The sequence below is a fragment of the Trichosurus vulpecula genome, chromosome 1 (genome assembly GCF_011100635.1).
Source record: "Trichosurus vulpecula isolate mTriVul1 chromosome 1, mTriVul1.pri, whole genome shotgun sequence".
NCBI lineage: Eukaryota > Metazoa > Chordata > Mammalia > Diprotodontia > Phalangeridae > Trichosurus > Trichosurus vulpecula.
The window spans coordinates 172,732,081-172,753,303 of NC_050573.1; the positions used below are offsets into that span (position 1 = coordinate 172,732,081).

Genomic DNA, 21,223 nt, shown 5'->3' on the forward strand with positions numbered 1-21,223 from the left:
TTACTACCTTACAGGAGGGTTGAGATGGGCCAGGAGGTAGCACATTCCATTCAGTAAACATTTATCAAAGCAAAGCGCTGTGCCAGGTAGGGGCTGAGAATTTAAAGACCAAAGCAAAAAAAGTCTCTACCCTCAGGTAACTTACACTCTGGTGGGAGATATAATATGTAGCCAGATAAATTAATACAAAATAATTTGAGGAGAGAAAAAGAACCCTAATGGCTAGGGCAGCATGATACACTGGAAAGAACACTAGCTTTAAAGTCAGAGGGTGTTGGTTCAAATAACCTTTCTGACACTTATTACATATGTGTGGCCTTGGGTAAATTACTTTTCCTCTGTGGGACTTGTTTTGTCCTGTGTAAAACAAGAGGAGCTGTACCAGATAGACTTTGAGGTCTATTGAAGCTCTAAATCAATGGGGGAACCAGGAAAGGCTTCTTGTAGGTGGTGGCACCTAACCTGAAGGAAGCTAGGAAATCAATTAAGTGGCAGAGGAGAGTCAGGGAGAGAATTCCAGGCACTGAGACTGGAGATGGAAATGTCAGGTTCAGTTTGGCTGGAACATAGAGCACACTAAGGAGAGTAAGATGAAAAATCTGGAAAGGGAGTTGGGAGCCAGATTATGAAAGGCTTTAAATACCAGATTGAGGAGTTTCATCTTTGTAACAAAGGCAATAGAGAATCCCTTTAAGATTTTTGAGTTGGGGAGTGACATAGTGAGATCAGTGATTGAGATATGTTAATAAATAATTAATAGTTGAGGTGAGAGATGATGAAAGGCTAAAAATAAAGCCATGTGAACAGATTAAATAAGGTGATGGTAGCAAGAGAGGTGGTTGAGGTAGAATTGTCAAGATTTGTTACTCATTAGATACGAGGAGAGAAGTGGAAGAATCAGGGATGAATTGAGGTTGTGAAACGGTATGATTAGAAAGGTGGTGGTACCCTTACCAGAAACATGGAAGTTTAGGAGACAAGTGGACTTAGGGGAAAAGATGCCGCCCTCCATTTTGCACATGTTGAATACGAGTAGTCTACAAGATATTCAGTGATGTCCAATAGGCAGCTAACAATGTGAGACTAGAGGTCAGAAGAGAGATTAAGTGTATATAATATACAGGTTTAAGAATCATCTGTATAGTAAGGATTACTAGACATGTGAATTTATGATATCTCACCAAGAGAAACTATATAAGATAGGCAGGAGCCTAATATGCAGCCCAAGGGGATACATCTCCTCCCCATCCCATAGCGGGAGGAAGTTAGATTTTGATCCAGCCAAGGAAGACTGAGGAGTGGTTAAACAAGATGAAATATAGGAGAAAGCAGCATCACTGACTCCAAAGAAGGAGAGAGAATATGGTGGGAGCTCATGGTTAACAACATCGCCAGTTGCACACAGTTCAAGCTATTAGCTATTAGGCAGAGTAAGGACTGAGAAAAGACCATCAGAGATCATTGTTAATCTTGGAGAGAGCAGTTTCAGTCAAGTGTTGGGAGTATGAAGGCAGATTGCAAGGGTTTGGGGAAGAAAGCAATTAGGAGAGAAAATGGAGGGGATGTCGTTGCAAAAGGGAGGTCAAAAACATGCTTACAGGGATTTTAACCCTGGTTTACCCTGGTTTTTGCTCCCCAGCCATCTACTCCAGTCTGAATATTATTTTCCTGTGCTGTGAGCTGACAGGAAGTGTCAAGTTAAAAGAGAGTCAGACAGTACCCTCAGAAAGCAAATTCATCTGGGAACTTCCTCCCACTTTGAGGTGTGGTGGGAGGGCCTACTGGAGGTGAATTAACTTGAAGTAGGAGTGGAGTGGTGCTAATATTCCTTTATCAACTGTTCCATCACCTACTAACTCTTCCTGGATTAAGATGGTGAGGAGGATGTCCGAAGCAGGAACTGCTAGGGGGTTGGGATTGATGGTTGGGAATTGATGAAAACATCCAGATAGTTGCCCAAGATGAGACCGCAAATGAGATGACACATAAAATCGCTCTGGAAACCTTCAGGTGCTTTGTAAATGTTAGCTGTTATTAAGGAGGAAGCAATAGCAGCAGGTGGCATGAGAAGTTTCAATAGACAGCTAACTTTCTCTGGATGTTCCAAAGTGTTGTTTCTTCCAGAAAGGCACCAGAAATAAGAAGCATCCCTAAGCCTTCTTCCCCTTTCACCCAGTTAAAAATAAACCAAAGGTTGAAATAGCGTGAAAGATGAGGGGAAAACACAGTAAAAGCTCCATGATTCCTAGGGGCTTGGAAAGCAAAAGCCACTCGCGTGCCTGCAGTGGCCGCAGAGAAGGTCGTAGAGTTTGCAAGGAGGGAAGCTGATTTGGATCAGCTTCAGCTGCTGCTGCTGCTACTACTCCCTTCCCCAACAGCAGGGCAGCCCCTCCCCCGTCCAGGCAGCACCAAACTCACCAACCTACCCCTTGCCCCTTCCAGGAGTGAAAACACAAAGCTGGGGTGTGCACGTACGTATGTTTGTGTGTGTGTGTGTATGTGTGTGTGTGAGTGGGGAGAACAACACGGGAAAAATTTCCCCGAAAGATGACGGTTGCTTCTGTAAAGTACTAGTTGGGGAGAGGTAGGAAGTAGTGGCACATCGAAATAGGAGGGTAGCCCAGCTGAAGGATACCCGGAGTGGAAAGAGGACAACCTTTAGTAGCGGCAGAGTAGCAGAGGCAGCAGCAGCAGCAGCAGCTCAGTAACACGTCCCCAGGAGACTAGCAGGAGCAACACGTGATGTGTCGACTTATCAGGGTGAGAGAGGGAGAGTCACTGAGTGAGAGAGGGAGAGTGAGTGAGGGCAAAGAAGAGGGGAGAGGAAGGGGTGGAGGGATCGACCCCTAAAAACGACTTTGGGACGAGGTGGGGTTGTCTCCGATGCTTTGCCCATCTTCCTCCTTCTGGGAGAAGAGGAAGAAGGGAAGTTATTGTGGAGTTGATGAACTTTGCACATCCAGAAACGCCATTTTGATTCCTTTTCCGGAACAACTTTGCATCTCTCCTTTTTTTTTCCTCTCACTCTCTCTCTCTCGCTAAAGCCCATCAGTCACCATTAAATCATGTCTCGGCGCAAACAGCTCTGCCCAGTAGAGTCGCTAACCGTGAGTACAAGAATGTGGTTCTGTCTAGCTTTAACTCAATCGCAAAGATGTGTCTGCTGCCTGAATTGAGAGCGCTCCTTTGGAGAATTTGGGGGATAAGTGGCTTGTAGTTTCAAAAAGTTGATTAGTGACTTTCAATGTTCTGCCTTCACCTTTAACCAAAAACTGCGCGCTGTGCGTTCTTCCCCCTAAAGTTTGGTTGGCAGTGATGATGATGAGTTTGTGCAGCCTTTTTCCCTTCTGCTCCTCCTCCTCCTCCTCCTCCCCCCTCCCCTTCCTTTGCTCCTTTTCCCTTCCCTGTTGCTGACTCTCCACCAACCAGCTCCCTGAGAGTAGCAGCAGCAGCAGCAGCAGCAGCAGCAGCAGCAGCACCACCACCACCACCACCACCACCACCACCACCACTACCACCAGCACCACCACCAGCACCAGCACCACCACCAGCGTTTTGCCTGCAGGACCTGATGCTCATCCATATTAAACCGTCTGAGCTCAGGAATCCGGCCAGATCATCTCCTCCTTCTCCTGCTGCAAAGTTTATTTTTAACCAGCAACCACCAGAACTTGGATGGTGCGCGGAGGACTGCCAGCAAGAAACATCTCTTTTAAACGCCACTCTCCATCTTCCGCCCACCCTCCTCCAACTTTTTTTCTTCTTTCCTGAAAGGGGAGGGGAAACTTTTTTCCCTTCCTTCCCCCCTTTACATATTTGAAAGTCATTCTCGAGAGCTTTTTAAAATTTTTTTTTCTTAAATGTTCGAAAAGTTGAGATGAAGACGGCTGCTTTAAGGTACTGAGGGCTTTGAGTTCGGTCTGACTTGTTCCCTTTTCGGTGTTTCTCGGGTCGGTGGAAGCATCCGTCTCTGCCTTTCGCATTCGTACTTTGATCTCTCTGTCTATGTATGTCTCCGTCTCTCCCTCCCCCGCCTCCCCGAAGTGGGGGTGTGCGTGTGTGCTCGTACGCCAGCCCCCCCCCCTTCTTCAAGTCTCTAGCGATCTTTTCCGTGTTTTAAAAGTTTAACAGTCCCAAGCCGTACAACTTAGAACACGGACTTAGTTGGTTTTGAGGGGGGAGATGGAATCCACTTTATTCGGGGAGTACTTTAAAAAAAAAACAAACTTATTTTCCATTTGCTTGGTGCCTGAGGGAAGCGATTGTGTTGGGAGCCCATCTCTTGAGTGTGAGTTGTGAGTGTGTAACATACATTACGGGGAGGAAGAACCACACCACGCACACGCACACACGCAACATCACGAGTACAGGAAGACGCCGGAGGAGCATCTGAAACCGGGAGACTTGTTGAGATAGATGATCCTGGCTCCCGGGAGGGGGGGGAGGAAGAGGAAGAAGAGGGAGGAGGGGAGGACTCGTAGAACTTTTGCCCTGCGCCCGCTGGACCAGCCGGGAAGCGTGGGCTCCTCATCTCACCTTCCTCCTCGCATCCATTACTTACTCTACGTTGCCCAGTCGGGAGTTCGCGTTTAGGGGGAGGGCGATGGATGGCGGGGGCGGGATGGAGGGGGGGAGGAGGAGGAGGTGAGCCGGGGGAGGGCTATTGCTAATTGAACGTGGCAAGATGCCTTTTGATCTCCGCATCCACCCCGCCACAACCACGAAAGTTTTCCTGGCGTCTTCCTCGTCTGCCTACCCCCCCCCCCCCCCCGGTCCGCCTCGCCCTCTCCTCCCCCCCCCCCCACCTCTCCCCCACCCCCACCCCTTGGTCTCTTAGGAAACTGCGACCTTAATGGTTGCTAAGAAGCAGGGGAGGTCCTTCCCGTCCCCAGGCCACCCCCCCTGCCCCCACCCCACCCCTCCCTCTCTCCCTCCCTCCCTGTGGATCAGCACTTTTTTCCCCCTCTGGATGGGGTCGCGAGGAGGATGTAGTTCCTCCGTCCGTCGGCCCGGGAACGCTCGCCCTGTCCGGTTCGGCTGTGAGTACCAGCGGCCCAAGCCCGTGCCCTCCGCGCGGCCAACTTCTCTTCGGGTGTGTGTTACTTTTTTTGGCCATGGAGAGCTGGGGGTGGGGTGGGAATGCGGCACCGCTCCGATCTTCCAGGGATGCAGCGCCGGACTCTCGGGACAAGCCCAGTTTGTTGTCAGGCAGAACCACGGAGGTGGTGGACTCGGTGATGTCCAGTTGGTGCCCGGAAAACTTTTTTTGTGTGTGCCCTCGGGGAAGGTGTGTGTGTGTGTGTGTACAAGCCAGGAAGATTCCACTTTGTTTGCTCTGAGTGGACCTAACTAGTGGACCGGGATCCTGTGAGTCCTTTGGTTGCTGTTGGCGTAGACCAGGGTTGGGTTCTGCAATGCATCCTTGATGGGTTATAAAAAGAGGAGGAGAGAATTTCTCCTTGCTCAGCAGATTTGTCCTCCCTTGCTCTTACTGGTTAGGAGATAGAACGTGAGCCCAGATCCGGACGAGCAGTTCACATTCCATTACGAAATTCTACACGGCTTCAGAGGCAGCAGCAGCAGCAGCACACAACTCATGCACTTTTGGAGAGTTTGGGGAAGGGGAGGGGGAAGGATGAGGAAGAGGAAGAGTACATATCTTTTAAAAAGCAGGCTGAAAACTTTTCTCATCCGTGGAAAAATGATCCTTCATCTTTGCCTTTGAGTTTAAAGTTTTCGAGCCTCTCAGAAAGTAATGGAAATAAAGTTTGTTTCTTGGATGGATGATGCTGGAAGAGGCAAGGAGGAGAGTCTTGAGATGATTTCAGCAAATACTTAAGATGTATAACAGTATTTGTTCAGGTTTGCCCTATAGATTCTGTTCAGGAATTACTGTTACTGTTCAGGAATTTATCCTGAAATTGTTGCAACTAATGTCTTAATCAGAGATGGAAGAGGGAACTACTTTCATCAAATATTTTTCTTTTCAGGGACCTTCAAAAGCATCCTCTAGATGTGATTACTAAAAAAAAAAAATAAGTCAAAGACATAATTTGATAAGGTTCTGAAGTTACAGGTCTTGGCTAAAAGCTATGATTTTAAAATACTTAGTTCCTGCTATTCCTTGGAGACTCCCACAGAGGTTTTGGTTGAATGACTTTAAAGGATGCTTAAAGTAATTCATGCTTAAGTGAGCCATGATAATTTTAGAGTCTTTAGTTTTTCAACTTTTTATGACTTTACACAAAGTCCTAAAATGCAGTCTTTAAAATAAGCTAATTTTTAATCGATAACAGAATGGATAGACACCAATTCTTTAACCAAAGGGATATTCACAACTTTGCGCTTTAAGGTTTATTGATGCTCACAAGTAATTGTCTTCCTTGGTACAATTTAGATTCCATTTTGGAGTTTCTCTTATTTTAAAAAGGCATATTGATGAACTGGAATGTCATCACTTAATCCATTTAAAAGTAGTTAATGCTTTCAATTATTCTTTAGTATAAAGATGACCCACCCTCTTATTTTCAGTTCCACATCTTGGGTTGTTTAGAAAACTTTAATCAGCCACATTGTCTCCCATCATTGAAAAGGTATGCCCTTTTTGTTTCTTAAAATTTGGTTGTCTCTGAAAAAGAAATTTTTTTTTGCATTTTTTCTTTTTAAGAGGTAAGTCAATGGGAGATGCTTCTGTTGTTTACTATATTATGAAAAAATAATGTCTTACCACATTGTTTTAGATTTTTTTTACATAACTTTCTTCTCATCAGAGCTTCAGAATGGAAGTTGTTTAACAGAGAAGTTTGTGTACTGTGTGGTGGAGTGTGTCAGCTTGACTCAGTTGGTCCAGGTGGTGCAACCCTTCCTAAAAGTTTGCACCATCAACCAAGTGATCTTTTCTTCGGCTGGTCTTTATTTTGGATTTTAAGGTCACACTGAGACCTAATATTTAGATGTCTGTATCCAGTCCAGTTAGAAAGTTCTAAGACAAAAACCCAGCTGATGCACCTTTCTTCCCCCCATTTGCTGTGATGGTATGTGAATTGCCATTTTAGAAGTTCTTTTTGCAAGGTTTTCATCTAATGTAATATCCTAGTTAACAAAGTTTTTCATCTTCCCAGTTTTTTTTTTTGAAGGACTCTGGATGACCCTGTTGGTAATATAAATTTAAGGCATTAGAATTGTTGTAAAGCCCTAAAAGAAAGAGAAATGTGTGTAAATGTCATACAGAGTGGTCAAAACATGGTCACTGGAGACTCGAAGAGGTGAACCGTTTGATGGTTCTATTCATTATCCTTTTTAAAAGTAGGTGGTGCTTAGAAGGTCGTAGGATAAGTGTTGCTAAGCAGCTAAACAGAAGGATGCTAAAATTAACCCAGCATTTTTGTCAGAGCATTCCCTCTTTTGATAATATTTATTACATTTAATTTCTGCACTCGGTTTAATTTTTGAAATAAGGGAGAAAAGGCTATTCATTTTTTGCAGTCATTACATGAAAATAGCCTTTTCCCTTTTCTAACTACCTAATTGATGTTTATTGCTCTCTGACCATAGGAGAGGTGTCAGATGGCAGACTCTTCAGACAGACTCCTTGAATAGAGAGAGATATTTCTAAAGTGTTGGGTTCATGTGTGTAATAGCATCCTATTTCATATAGTAGTAGGTTATTTTATTTAGGACTTTGACATAAGCCATAAAGTGATGTCTTATTAAACAAAAGATAAGGTTTGCATTCAAAAGGAAAAAATGCAATATAGTATCAATATGGGTGCTGTCTCTGCTGATAATCTCCCCTTTAACTGTGATAATCATTCATTCTCTAAGATTAGGTCCGCAGAATGGCTTTCCCTGTCTCCTCCTTCCACCCTTCTCCCCCCTCCCAATTTTTCACTTTATTCAGAACAAAGGTTCAAAGATAACTTTTCACATCTGATTTTTTAAGAGTAGTTATAATAGTCTAAATATACCTTTCAAATAAGAACTTAGATCTGGGGTGGGAAAATTTGGCAAGGGTTACTGCCAAAGGTTAAATTCCACTTAAAAAGTCCTTGGTAGATGAAATGTGGAATCTAATAGAAGCCAGAGTTGATAGCCAGCATCATTTCTTGGTTGAAAGGTAAGCCTACATCATTGGGTGGTGAAGTTGCTTAAAATATAAACTTTTCTTAATAGGACAAGCTCTTTGCATATCAAGTAAAATTCATTAACAGTTTTGATTTCTAGATGTAGGTAAGAGTTGAATTATATGGAACTTAGAGTCTTGGGACTTAATTCTAAAAGAGACTAGATTTGTTTTCACACCTATAGAAATTTCTCCTTGTGGAGAAATCTCCCACAAACTTTCCCTCCGTTTCCCCCCACTGTGAGAGGAAAATTCTCTGGCTCTATTTTCTTTTTCTTTTTTTTCTCTGGCTCTATTTTCATTAACTCCTGAAGGGGGAATGAATTCAGTTACCTAGGCTGGGGGTACAAAGACCAGCCTGAGAGCAGTACCTACCCTGCCCTCAAGGAGCCCTTAGTCTGAGAATTTCTGGTGGGAATGTTTTTCTTTTTTATTTGCAATCCAATAGATGCAAGTTAAGACAATTGAGTTCATCTGTCTCATTTTAGGTTACCTTTAGCATGTAAATATTTCTCTTCTAGTCACTCACCCTTGGGAGTTTACACTTACTTGGCCATCTTCTTTATGAGTTCTTGCATTGGACCTAGAGAATGAGATGAGAGAGAAAGTAAATCTGTTCCCCTTGGCAACCTTCATTTTGGCAAATCTTGTTTTTGATGCTACTTCTCTCTGCTGGGTAATCAATCAAGGTGGTTCCCGGTGAATAGGTGCTTCAGACAAAAGAAGTAGGAATTGGGTGGAGATTGTTTGTTCTGTGGGATTCAGACTAGTAATGCTAGGAGAATTTGAAGGCCTAGAGACTTGGGTAGCTGAATATTTCTGGAAGGATTCACCAGCAGACTACTCTCTAGGGTGGGTGGTACTGATAGGGGCGGAGAAAGCAAATTGAAACACCCCCCACAGGCATTGTCAGACTTTTGAACACCCCAGAGAAAAAAGTCACAGGAGGGGTAACCAGATAAAGCCCTTATTCACTGCTGTGTATTTATATTTTCATCTTAGTTTGTTTAGCATTCCATGACTTTTTACAATGGAATAGAAAAGCTATTAAATGGTGTAGTTCTTTAAAAGGATTCCTTTTTAATTTGATCACTCACTACCATGTACTGGGAAGATTCAGTAAAGTAATCCTATCATGTGTTTTAATAGGCCCCTTTCATTTTGACACATTCTAATACCGTCTCACTCCGAGGTAGGGCCGCCAGCATTTTACAGGTGTGTCAAAGGTCCATCAGAACCAGGGTCCTTGAGCCCTGGCCCAGTTTTAACCTTGACTGCTAGTGCTGCAGACTGTACACAGACTTTTCAGAAAATCAGCTTTGATATGAGTACATGAAACCTAGGGATTAAAACTTTTCTAGTGACTTCAGGTTCTTTTGAAAGTCATTCTATAGTTGAATTAGATATAGGCCATTTCTTTTTTAACTTCAGTCTTTCCCATCACTTTTTTTACTTATGAGTATATACAGCAGCACAGTGTATATGAAAGTTTTAAAGGGGTACCATTTCTTGATATCCGTATCTAGATAGGGTGTGTGTGTGTGTTCGTGTGTGTTCATGTTCTCGTGTTCATTCCCATTCAGGAGGCTTTTCAGCTCCCCATTTGTCTATTTCCGTAAGCAAAAGCTGCCCCTAGTGTTTTTTGGTCCAAATTGGGGGAACTCCAATATTCCTCATTAATTGAATGCTGGAGCACAAACATAATTTTGGCAGGCAGTTGCTAATGAGAGACTCACTTAGGTATTTTATTTTGAGAAAACGGGAGTCAGTGTCTGACCTAACATTCCAAAAGGTGGTCCACAGGTGAGGTTTTTTTTTTTTTTAAACTTAACAAACATTGATACTGTATTTGGCATCTCGCTTCATCGTTTTGCACATAATATATTTAGTAGAAGCCTGGAAGTTTTAGAGTATTGCAACGATGAACAATTTTTTTTTAAGCCCTTGAGTGACACTGTCATTCCCACGAGTTAAGAGACCAAGGAGAAAGGAGGAAGATGAGAAGGAAGTAGATGCGTGGGGAGGGTGTGAATAAGTAACATTTACATGTTTTATGTCACTTGAGCCTCACTAAGACTAAGAGAAGTAGGCAGCTAGGGGGCGCAGTGCAAAGAACACTGGGCCTGGAGTCTTAAAGACTTGAGTTCAAATGCAACTTCAGACACTAGCTGTGTAACTCGGAGCAACCCACTTACCCTCTGTTTGCCTCACTTTCCTCATCTATAAAATGGAGATAATAACCCTTCCAGGGCTCAAATGTGATACCATATGTAAAGCACTTGGCACAGTGTCTGGCACACAGTAGATGCTATATGAACGTAGCTGTTATTGCCGAAGGTTATTACCTCCATTTTATAGATGAAGAAGCTCAGGCTCACCCATTTTCCCACAGTAAGTGTGTGAAGAGGTGTCATTTGAACCCCAGATTTTCTGTCTTCAAATCCATCCTACGACTCTGGCAATGGGTAACTGGCGGAAAGTAGCAGTCGATCCCCACCTATAATTGGTGACACCACTTGCCACAGGCCTGTTGTGTAGAAGTGTGATTTTCTATACTGAGCTGCTGCCTCGGCTCTTACTTAAGAGTTACTTTAAAAAAAAAGTAATAAAAACAGTCATTCGTTTTAGCAAGCCAAACTAGAAGAAGCAGCTTTTTCCTACTTATTCAAACCAGTGATAGACAAGTTTAAAGCTATCCCATTAACCAGTCTGAGAACCTCATGATAACTGCTACTTGATCTGTAAAATCTAGAATAATATAATATTCTAAGACAGAAATTAGTAGAGGGCTTGAAGGAGCTACAGGTTATGTGTGAAAGATGTAAATGTGGCTCAGAAGTCATTGTCTGATTGGGTTTAAACATTAGGAGGCTATATATCTGTCTAGATGTTGATAAAGGAGTTTTAAATTATGGGATTAGGGACTGGACCTGTGATTTCATTTATAGGAAATTATAGAAAGGTTAAAATAAGAGTTTTACTGGATGGGTTTTTTTTTTAATTAAAAAGGAAAATTTTACACTGTGTCTAATTACCTTGAGAGTTGTCACACTATGGTCTTTCCTAATTAGAGCCATGTTTCATTGCTCTCTGTTTGAAGTTTACATAAATTGGGAGAGATGGGCAGGCAGATCAAAGGCAGTGCATTTCTAGCTTCCAGTGTGTGTGCCCATTTGCTAGGCGTACAGTTTTATTTCATTAATGGTAGGAGTTAATAGGAGTCTTGACCTGCGCACAATTTGACTTCTCTCTGCTTAGCTCACTGTCTGGATTTTTTTAAAAATTCAAAACTACTGGCATATGCCTTATTTTACTCATTATATAATCTAAGTGGATGTAGATAATTTTTATAAATTGAGTTATCTTAAGAATCCAGGTGGAATTTCTCAAAGGATTTTATGCTGACTCTCTTGAAAACAAGCAATTTTTTTTAATTAAACTTTTTTTTGTTCAGGTTTTTATGTCAGTTTCTTAAATTTAGACTGATTAGAAAAAGGAAAGATGGTTTAAAGTGGCAGTGGGTAGTTAACTATATATAATAATAGTTATGAATGGTATGTAGTGTGAAATAAATTTTCATATACTGCTTGAATTGTAAGGAACTGTAGAGATAAATTTGAGAATATGTTGCTAACATTAACTGATTTTATTCATTATTCAGCCATTAACTATACTTTGGGCTCAGCAGTATGCAACTAGCTACAATTACATTGAAAAGTAATTTTCTGGTATAGAAAACTTAACTGCTTAAGGAAAACTACATCAATTTTGTACTGATGTGGAAAAGGGATTTCTAAACAAGTCATACTTCTGGCCTAGGGGGCGGGGGGGGGGGGGTGAGGGGGGTGGGAATTTGGCTGCATAAATAATGCCCATGGTTTATGGATATGATTAGATTTCAGAGTAAATATACTCAGCCATGTTTAAGAGTTGTAATAACTCATTTGTAAATGGCACGACAACCCTTTAATAGAGGTAATGGAAATATTATTATTCTTTACAGATAAGAAAACTGAGACACTGCATGGTAAAGCAACTTTTCTCAGCTTTTATAATAAGTTTTTCAAAGTAGTATCTTGTCAGTCAAAATCAACTTACTAATTATTGACTATGTGCCAGGCACTGTACTCTAGGCACTGAGGATATAAAAAAAGACAATAACAAACCTTTTTTCAAAAGCTCTTATTTTTATGTACTCCTTACTACATCAGCAGTGTCTTTAACTGTATGTACTGCCTGCTAAGGGACCACCCCAGACAGGTTTCCTGGTTTGAGATTTGATTAAAACTAATTTGACAATCTTTTTTTTTTCTTCCAATTTTGTAAACTAAACACAAGCTAAGGGAAGCTTCAAACATATGCTTCTGATTTAGGTTATATTCAAGTCATCAAAAAGATGATTTTGAGAATCATTTGATATTCAAGAAGCTTTTTTAGGGATTTTATAATTCCATTCTCCTTTGTGATAGAAAATTATCCATTATCCATTCTGCTTCATTATGAAAAATTATCAGACAACTCAAACATTGACATTAAGTCATAGGTTCAGTGATCATAACTTGTTCTTGAATGTGGGCAACCTCTTCCCTGATTCTTGGCTCTCATTATCACTGATTGCCCACAGCTAGTATAGTATAGTGTGTGCAGTCCCTTCTAGGATCTTACATATTTCATGTGTTAGAACTGTTTTATCATTTTGATTAACTTTAACTTGAGGTGTTGAAAATTAGTCCTATGATCACTTTTGATCATAAACCTAAGGTTGAATAGAGCATGAACATAATTTATTTATGGGAGAGGAAATGAATTATTTGCCACCTGTAGATAGAAAATAAATTGCACAAATAACCATGTAAGATTATTATTTTGAATAATTTTCAGGTGAAGCATAAAACCAGTTTTATCAAGTTAGGGGCTTAATCAGCTTTCAGGAAGCTTAGCTGCTGGCTTGCAAGTGATTGTGTTTCAAAGCAGTTATGAAGCAGAAGGTTAAGGTAATTTTCTACATACTCAATATGCAGGTTTTTTGGCCAAATTATCCTTAAAATTTGTATATTTACTCTGTAATTACCCCAATTGAAAGTTGCCCTAACCTTGAACCATGGTATCAAGAATTCTAGCATTTCAGACAAATCATAGACTTAGGGTATTGGCCGGAAAGGACAATAGATTTCCTGTAGCCCACCCTCCTCATTTGACAAGTGAGGAAACTGAGGCTCAGAGAGGTTAAACCTGGTCATTAAAAGTTTTTGGGTGGCAGAAATGAAATGAAAGTTGGCCAGGTCAATGGACTCCTTTTTCCATTACATTAGATTCTTGACCTCTAATATTCTTACATTCTTTTTGCAGTTTTGATTTGCTTTATTTAAAGCAATTTTTCCCCCATTTCCATCACTGCGTGAGGCAAGGCATAACCAGTAGTCAGCTCGTGTGCTCCCTTGGTTAACCTTGCGATGTCAGGAGGAAGGAAAGCTCTCCAGTTCTTATGGGACGACACTGACAAGAGCCCCTCGGAATGGGCAGGCAGAAGTCTAAGTTGTGATCCCCATACTGACAAGATCATACAGATCCCTTTGAATACTGGAGAGCTTGCTTTATTTGTAGCAAGCCAAACCTACCGGTATCTGCCTTAGAGTGTCAGATATAATTCTCATATTTGCATAGTGCTTTATGGTTTACCAAGTACTTTCCTCAAAACAACCCTATGGAGTAGGTGGTTATAAGTATTATTATCCCCAGTTTACAGATAAGTAAATAGGCCCAGTCACACAGCCTGCAATCAGAGCTGGAAAAGGAGCACAAGCCCTCTGACCAAGCAAAATGCAATTTTCACTACACCCTGTGGTGAATCCACCTCCCTCTCATAAAATAAAGCTTCTTGAGGGTAGAGACTTTGGATTTTTTTCCCCTTTGTAACCTTAGCATTTAGCACAGTGCCCAGAGCGTAGGAGGGATTTAATAAACCTCATTGTTCTATGTGTTGGGTACCTTAGCTTCAGGGTAATGATTGTGGTGCTGATCCGAATAAAGTAGTCTAGTAGTGTCTTCAAAGATACAACCCTGGTGCAAAGATACTCCTTTAGAAATTGTCTGGTGAAGGTACCATTGGAATGTGGATAGTGTGGAACTTGGGGTCTGGAAGACCTAGACCTAGGTTTGAATTTTGTTTTGGACTCTAGCTGTGTGATCCTAACTAGGTCACTTAACCTCTCTGTGGCTCACTTTCCTCATCTGCAAAATAAAGGGGTTGAACCTGAAGACCTCTAAAGCAATGTACTTGGTTTTCATTTAGAAAGCATGAAATTTTCTGAATTCTCTACGTGTTTGCAATCAATTGGTGATACAAAGACAAAAGTGAGATAATTAAATCATCCCCAGTGAAGTTGAGTAATTACCTCCTATTAAATGTAAGGAAACCATTAGGTGGTCTCAGGAATACATTTTAGTGATGCCTCCTGATCTGGTTGGGGTAATGTTGCTTCTTAAGACTTTTATGACTCACCTTAATCTCAGAAGAGCTTGAAGCATGCCCAGATGAATGACCTATGCTTTATGGGATCAGCTGACTCAGGTAAACCTCATCTTTCATTTGGACCCCAGATAGTGTTGGGATTTGTCCAAGTTGGGGAGAAAGCAATTAGCTCCCTTTCCATATAAAAGCCATTTTTATATAGATAGAAAACTTGGGACATGAATTACACCAGAAAGTATAAGCTAGAGCTTACAGTATCAAATTGTTTTCTGTTTTGAGTATATATTTGATGAGTCAAATCAAGAAACTTGGGCAAAGCCATTCACTCATTTCAATCCTGTTCTCCTCTCTCCCACTGCCACCCCACCCCACTCTGTGGCTCAACAAGATGGCACTATGAAAAGAGAATTCTTTGAACAGATTTTTAGGTAATTCAACCCCCCCACCCCCATTAAATGAAGTGCTACGCTGGTATTCAGGATATCCTAGAATGTTCTTATTTAACATTCCAACTAAAAATACGCTAGTTCTCACCTGACCCTGCTGTTCTGGAATTCTTTTTAAAGGTGGGGGGGGCTGGTTTGGGCCCCTGTGAGATAGTTAATATGCCAGAAAAATCATGTTGAATGAATTATGACCCATAACATGGTGCCTGTTTTGTGTACTTTGTAATGACAGAACAGTGCTCTGTACTTCAGACTCATCCTTAGCTTATTAGTGCTGGATAGTGATGCTAAAAAACTTTGTTGGTTAATTTTTAAAATTTCTCAAAGTTTATTTTTCCACTGACTTTTAGTACTTTTTTTTTTAATATATTAAAGTGCATATGAGCCAGTGTGGCCTAGAGCTCTGCTCTGTGATGAGTGCCATTGACTTATACTGACTTTGTGACTTTGGACAAGTCACTTAACATTTTCATTGCCCTGTGCAGCTGTCTTAGAACTATAAGGTACTCATCAGTATTGGTAGAGGAAGTTAAGAAAAGTATGAGCCTGGCCAAATTTCAAGGTATTGACTGCTCTGGGTTGTTTTCTGTTAGTTTGTTTTGTTTTTAGTTTTTGGGTTTTTTTTTTTTTTGGTATGATGGTATCTTTTACTTGCTCCTGGAATAAGTACTAAATTTGGAGTCATGGGGCCATAGGCTCATAGACAGAATGGGAAGATCCCTCAGAGGACATCTGGTCCAGCTCCCTCATTCTATAGTTAGGGAATCTGAGGCCCAAGGACCTTCATTTACTTGTTCTGCAGGCAGTACCTCCAGCCTGCTATTTATCCATGTGACTTAGGGCAAGTCACTTTGACTGTGGCAGAGTTGAATTAGATGATCTCTAAAACCCTTTTCAGGTCTAGTGACTTGGCTAACTTCTACAGGAAGTACCTAAAAGGCCTGTGGTGTATATTGTTGGAGCTTAAAAATACAGAAAAATTCAGAATAGAAGTTATGAAGTAAACTAATAGAATGGTGATTTTTATTAAGTGTTGAGCCAGGTTTAAAAAGAGTACAGTGGTAGTAAAGATGAAAGAAAGGTCAAAGTTTGCTTGCTTAAGGTAAGTTGTCCTTTTCCCCAAAAGTCCTTCCCAAATTGCTAAAAAGTATGGTATTGTGACACATGCTGTTGAAACTGCTTTACTCTTAGAAAATGGATGCTCTGCTGGAGATTAAGTGTACTAACATGTTTGATCTTGTTGGCTGTAATAAGCACTGAGAACAGGAATGGGTCACTCCCCCTCCCACATCCCCCCAAGATCTCCATGTAGATTTGAATGAAGATGTTTGACAGGTCTGTTCCTCAGATAATTCTCTGTTCTGAAAAATAGGCAAATTGTTTGCTTTTTTTTTTTTTAAACAAAAAGTGGGGGTGGTATGTGCTGCACCAGGGATTGGTCAAATTACTAATGGTTAGAAAGTAATTCCGAAGGGGGCATAGATCTCATTTCTGTTACTGTTACCTTTACGGTAAATAAGATCCTGGAAGTGATAACACCTTGGTCTTCAGAAGGTCCATTGTGGTGAGTGCAATGCCTAGAGTCTGGACTTCAAGATTACAGGCATACTTGCCCCTCCCCTTCTTTTTTTGTTTAATAGGCAAAAATTTGATTTCTATGTAACTCTCAAACTGAAAAATCACATGCTCATGGTTTTTCTGTTTGTTTCTCCTTTTTTATGATAAATGTGCCCCCCTTTTTTTTCCTAAATTTTTATGCCAATAACTGATATGAATAGTAGGGTTCAGTCAGGCAGTTCAAAGAGACAAGAAAATAGAAAATAAAGTGTTAATATCTAGGACTGATAGTTGAGGTCTATGAGCCTAAGCCTAGCTCCATTACCAAATCCCAAATACAGAAGAAATGCAAACATGACAGTTATCTACAATTTGAGGTAACTTGTAGCAATCCCTATGCACCATATGGTATGGTTTAAGAATTTTTTAAATTGATATCTTTTGTTTTTAGAAAATCAGCTACATTTTTATTAAAGTTTTTCACTCTTCCTTCTTTCCCTGAGAGCTTAAAAAAGGAATTGTAAAGAGTGAGAAATGGTTTTTGTATTGAAAAAGTCTTAACATATGCAGGGTTTCACATCCATAGTTCCCATAGAAGGACAGGGAGGTGCCTCTTCTCATAGCTTTTTTGGGGGGCTATGTTAGGTCTTTATAATTTCTGAAGCACTTAGTTTTGGTTTTTTATTGTTTCCCATTTATATTGTGTAGTGATTGCATCTTGTTTTCCTACTTTGCAACAGTGCATAGGAGTTTTTCTTGCTTTTCTGTATTCATCATACACATTATTTCTTACAGAATAGAAATGTTCCACTGTGTTTTTGTGCCACAATTTTTTAGCTATTCTCCAGTTGATAGCATCTACTTTGTTTCCAGTTTTTTGGAGCCACAGAAAGCAGTTACAAATATTTTAGTGTATATGGGACCTTTCCCTTTTTTTGTCATTGACTTCTTTGGGGTTGAGGAAGAGGGTAATATGCCTAGCACTGAAATCTCTGGATCAGAGGGTGTGAACATATTAGTCACTTTCTTTGCATAATTGCAAATAGATTTCTGAAATGGTTGGGCCATTGGCATTTGGTAAATTATTAAAATAATTGTTATACCCTTTTGTCAAGAAGCTCTTGGAGGGTGAGGACTAAGTCCCTTTTTATTGCTTTAAAGTAATTTCTATCATTTTTTACCATGGGAACAATTCACAAATGGATTCATTCAACATATAGTTATGGTATCACTCACTGAGCAAAATGTTGAAGAAATGTGACACTTTTGTCCTACAGGAGCTTTAGTTGGGGAGTCACCATGCACACATGAAAATTATAGCAAACAGTGAATGTGATTTTGGTGTCAGAGTAAGTGGTAGAGAGAAAAGGGAGAAAATTTGAAATCTTTATCTCTCCCCCTAAATTTTCCTCCCTCCACTTATTATTGTTGAAAGCAGCACCCACATCCTCCCAGTCCCATAGGCTCACAAAATAGTCTTCCTGGAATCCTCACCATCTCATCCCCCCAGTTCACTCTGTTGCCAAGGCCTTTGCAGCATCTTTCATTTGCCACCCTCCCTAACCCCCCACCCCCCACACACACTGCCACCACCTGGTTTAGGCCCTCTTTGCCTCAAGCCCTGATTACTACAATAGCCTGCTGGAGGGCCTAACCACTTCAAGTCTCTTCCTACACCAATCCATTCTCCATTTAGCCACCAAAGTAATTTTCCTAAAGTGCAGGTCCCATGTCACACGCACCCCACCCCTCAACTTAGTAAACTCCAGTGGCTTCCTGTAACCTCCAAAATTCTAGGTTCCAAAGTACTTTAGCCTGACCTCTTCTTACAATTTCTAGTCTTCTTACACCTTACTCTCCACCATGTATTTTTGAATTCAGTAACACTGGCTTCCTAGCTGTTCCATGAACAAGACACTCCATCTCACATTCTATCTCTCAACTTTGGGCATTTTTTTCTGGCTGTCTCCCATGCCTGGAATGCTCTCCCTCATCATCTCTGTTCTGTTTATCTTCTGGCTTCCTTCAAATCTCAAGTAAAAAAATCCCATTTTACAGGAAGCTTTTCCTAACCTTAATTTTAATGTCTTCCCCCTTTTTACTATTTCCTACTTACTGTTCTCCTCCCCATCCCCATTGGATTGTGACCTTCTTAAGAGCAGGGACTGCCTTGCCTCTTTTTGTATCCCCAGTGCCTCACACAAAGTAAGCGCTTAATAAATGTTTATTGTCTGACAAATCAACATGGGTAAGATTTGGGTTGGAGGAATGTAGGAGCAACCAGATAGCAAAGATTTCGGAATAAGCATGGTGTGGTCAGGGGACCCAGACAGGGATTGTACATTAGTAGTGGAAGATAAAGAGTTGGGAGTGGGCCAGATTATAGAGGGCCTTCATTTTATTTATTTTTGGCCTTAATTTTTCTTGGTGATGTAATGTGCAAGTACCCATAAAGTGTGGGCAGCACATTTTCATTAGAAAGGCCAAGGAGATGATGAAATAATCTGGCATAAATTCCTATCCCATTGGTCCCTCTGACATAGAATGGGAGGCTTATTAATCAAAAGGGAGGAATGGATTATTCATCCTTTAATTCCTTTTCATTAATATCAGGTGAATTATCTTTGGTTTCTACTTGTGAGTTTTAGGTTTTAGGCAGTTTCTTGAAAAAATTACTGAAGCTTCCAGAGTTCCATTACAAAGGAATTAAATAGTCCCTTAAAATCTGAGGATCTGAAAGCAATTAGAGTTGGAAGAATTCGGAGAAGGGAAACGGTTTTGCTGTGTGCCCAATGTTGTTAAGGTGTTTGAAACATTAATTTTATTTTATGCTTAAAAATTAAACCCAAATATTTCTCTAGTAACAGATTGACTTGTTATCTATAGTAGCAGTAGTAGGAATGCTCTGGAAATTAGTAACGAGGAAATAGAGAATCTAATTGGTAGTCTACATTTGCATAATATTTGCACATAGTATGTGCCTAATCAATATTTGTTGAATGAAATACAACTTTTAGGAATAGTGAATGTTAGAGGTCATTCAATCTTTTCTTCCCTCCTCCCTTCCCATTTCAAAGATGAGTGAGTTTTACACAAGAAGCTAAGTGGTTTGCCCAAGGTCATACAACTGAGTTAATTGGAACAACTGAATCTCTCTTCTGGTTCTTAGGCCTGTACTCTGATTCTTTACTTGTCCTTACTTTCAAAATTAGGAATTGACCTTTTTAAAAATGTCTTTTTTCTTGTTTAGCTTGTGGAAGGATCCCTGTAAAGAGCAGCAGGGCAGAAAGGACATCCTGTCTTCCTAGAAACTGTAGGAAGGGGGTTGTCAGTGGGCCACTTTCCTGCCACTTTGTTATGTCTCCTAACTTGGAGTAGGGGTGGCACCTGAGTACCCAGCCCATTTCCCAGTTCCTTTTTCTAATAGGATTGCTCCCAAGGATTATTTTGAAATGAGTAATAAACAACCAGTATGTGATATTCAGTTATGCCTGTCCTCTTTTTTTCAAGACCATTTATTTATTTTAAACATTTGCTTTTTTTAATTAGCAAAAGTCTTTTTCTTCTCACTCCTCTCCCCATCGGGGGCAAAAAAGATAGAAAAAACTATTTGTCACAAATAGGCATAATCAGGCAAAACAGATTCCCTCACTCCCACATTGGCGATGTCTCAGAGTCCATCACCTCTTGGTCAAGGGATGGATGTCTTGCTTTATCATAGCTGCTCTGGAGGGGTTGTTCGTGGAATTGAGTTTGCCCAGAGTCCTTAAGCCTTTCCAATTTGTCTTTTCAGTGCTTTTATGTTTTTCCTCCAGATTCTACTCTCTTTTCTATGCTTCAGTTCTGGCAAGTCTTCCCAGGTTTCTCTCTGAAATCATCCCCTTGTTTTTTGTATAGCACAATGGTGTTGTTATACATAGACATTATAGTTTGTTTAACCATTCCTCAATTGATGGGCCATCTCTTTTCAGTGCTTGTCAGTGTGGTCAGTTTTAGCAATAGAATAGCAAAGTAGAAAGAAAATTGGACGGAGTGGGCAACAAGGAAGGTCTTAGCCTGGCTTTGTATCTGAGCAAGTCCTCATCTGTCTGATACCTGTTCTAGTTGGCTCACCATGAGCTTCAGATGAGGCAATATGTGTGTAAGTTCAGGCAGTTTAACTTCTTTAGTAGATCAGATAGTGTTTTGCACAAAAATATGTGTACTTGAAAACTTAGGCGCTTGATTAATTGATTTTTTTAAACTAATCAATTTTTAACTAATTTTCCCCCTTTTCCCTGAAGATATTCTAATGCTAGAAAGTGTGGCTGTAGGTAGGTTGTCTGAAGACAGCATAAGAGCAGTTGGAAGGTGGGAACACTTATTTCCAGTTGCTCCTAAGTGGACTTTGGAGGCTTGAGGCTGCTGTCTCTGACAGTTGTAGCCTGCCAGGTCCCAATGTTGAGATGACTCACTTTTCCCGCAGGTAACTTGACATAGCATTCAGTAGTCTGTAAATCTGAAATTCATTGGAAATCTCCAAAACTCATTTTAGCCTCTACTGCCACCAAGCTTTCTAAAAAAATTTTTAAATTTGATTTTCTTTTTTTCTTTTTTTAGCCCACCTTTTGTTCAGTGGCAAAATGC

At 40.7% G+C, this 21,223-nt stretch overlaps 1 protein-coding gene across 3 annotated transcripts in view; it reads left to right on the forward strand.

Annotated features, from left to right (window-relative positions):
• Positions 1–2,888: 2,888 nt before the first annotated feature.
• Positions 2,889–21,223, forward strand: part of RREB1 (ras responsive element binding protein 1) — a 144,698-nt gene continuing 126,363 nt past the window's right edge. Inside the window, exon 1 of one of the 3 annotated variants that reach the window (XM_036747982.1) lies at positions 2,889–3,107. The gene's annotated coding sequence lies outside the window, so the exon portion shown is untranslated. Of the gene's footprint in view, positions 3,108–3,836; positions 3,898–21,223 lie in introns of those variants that run through there. The other 2 variants (XM_036748070.1, XM_036748004.1) reach the window with 2 other exon arrangements.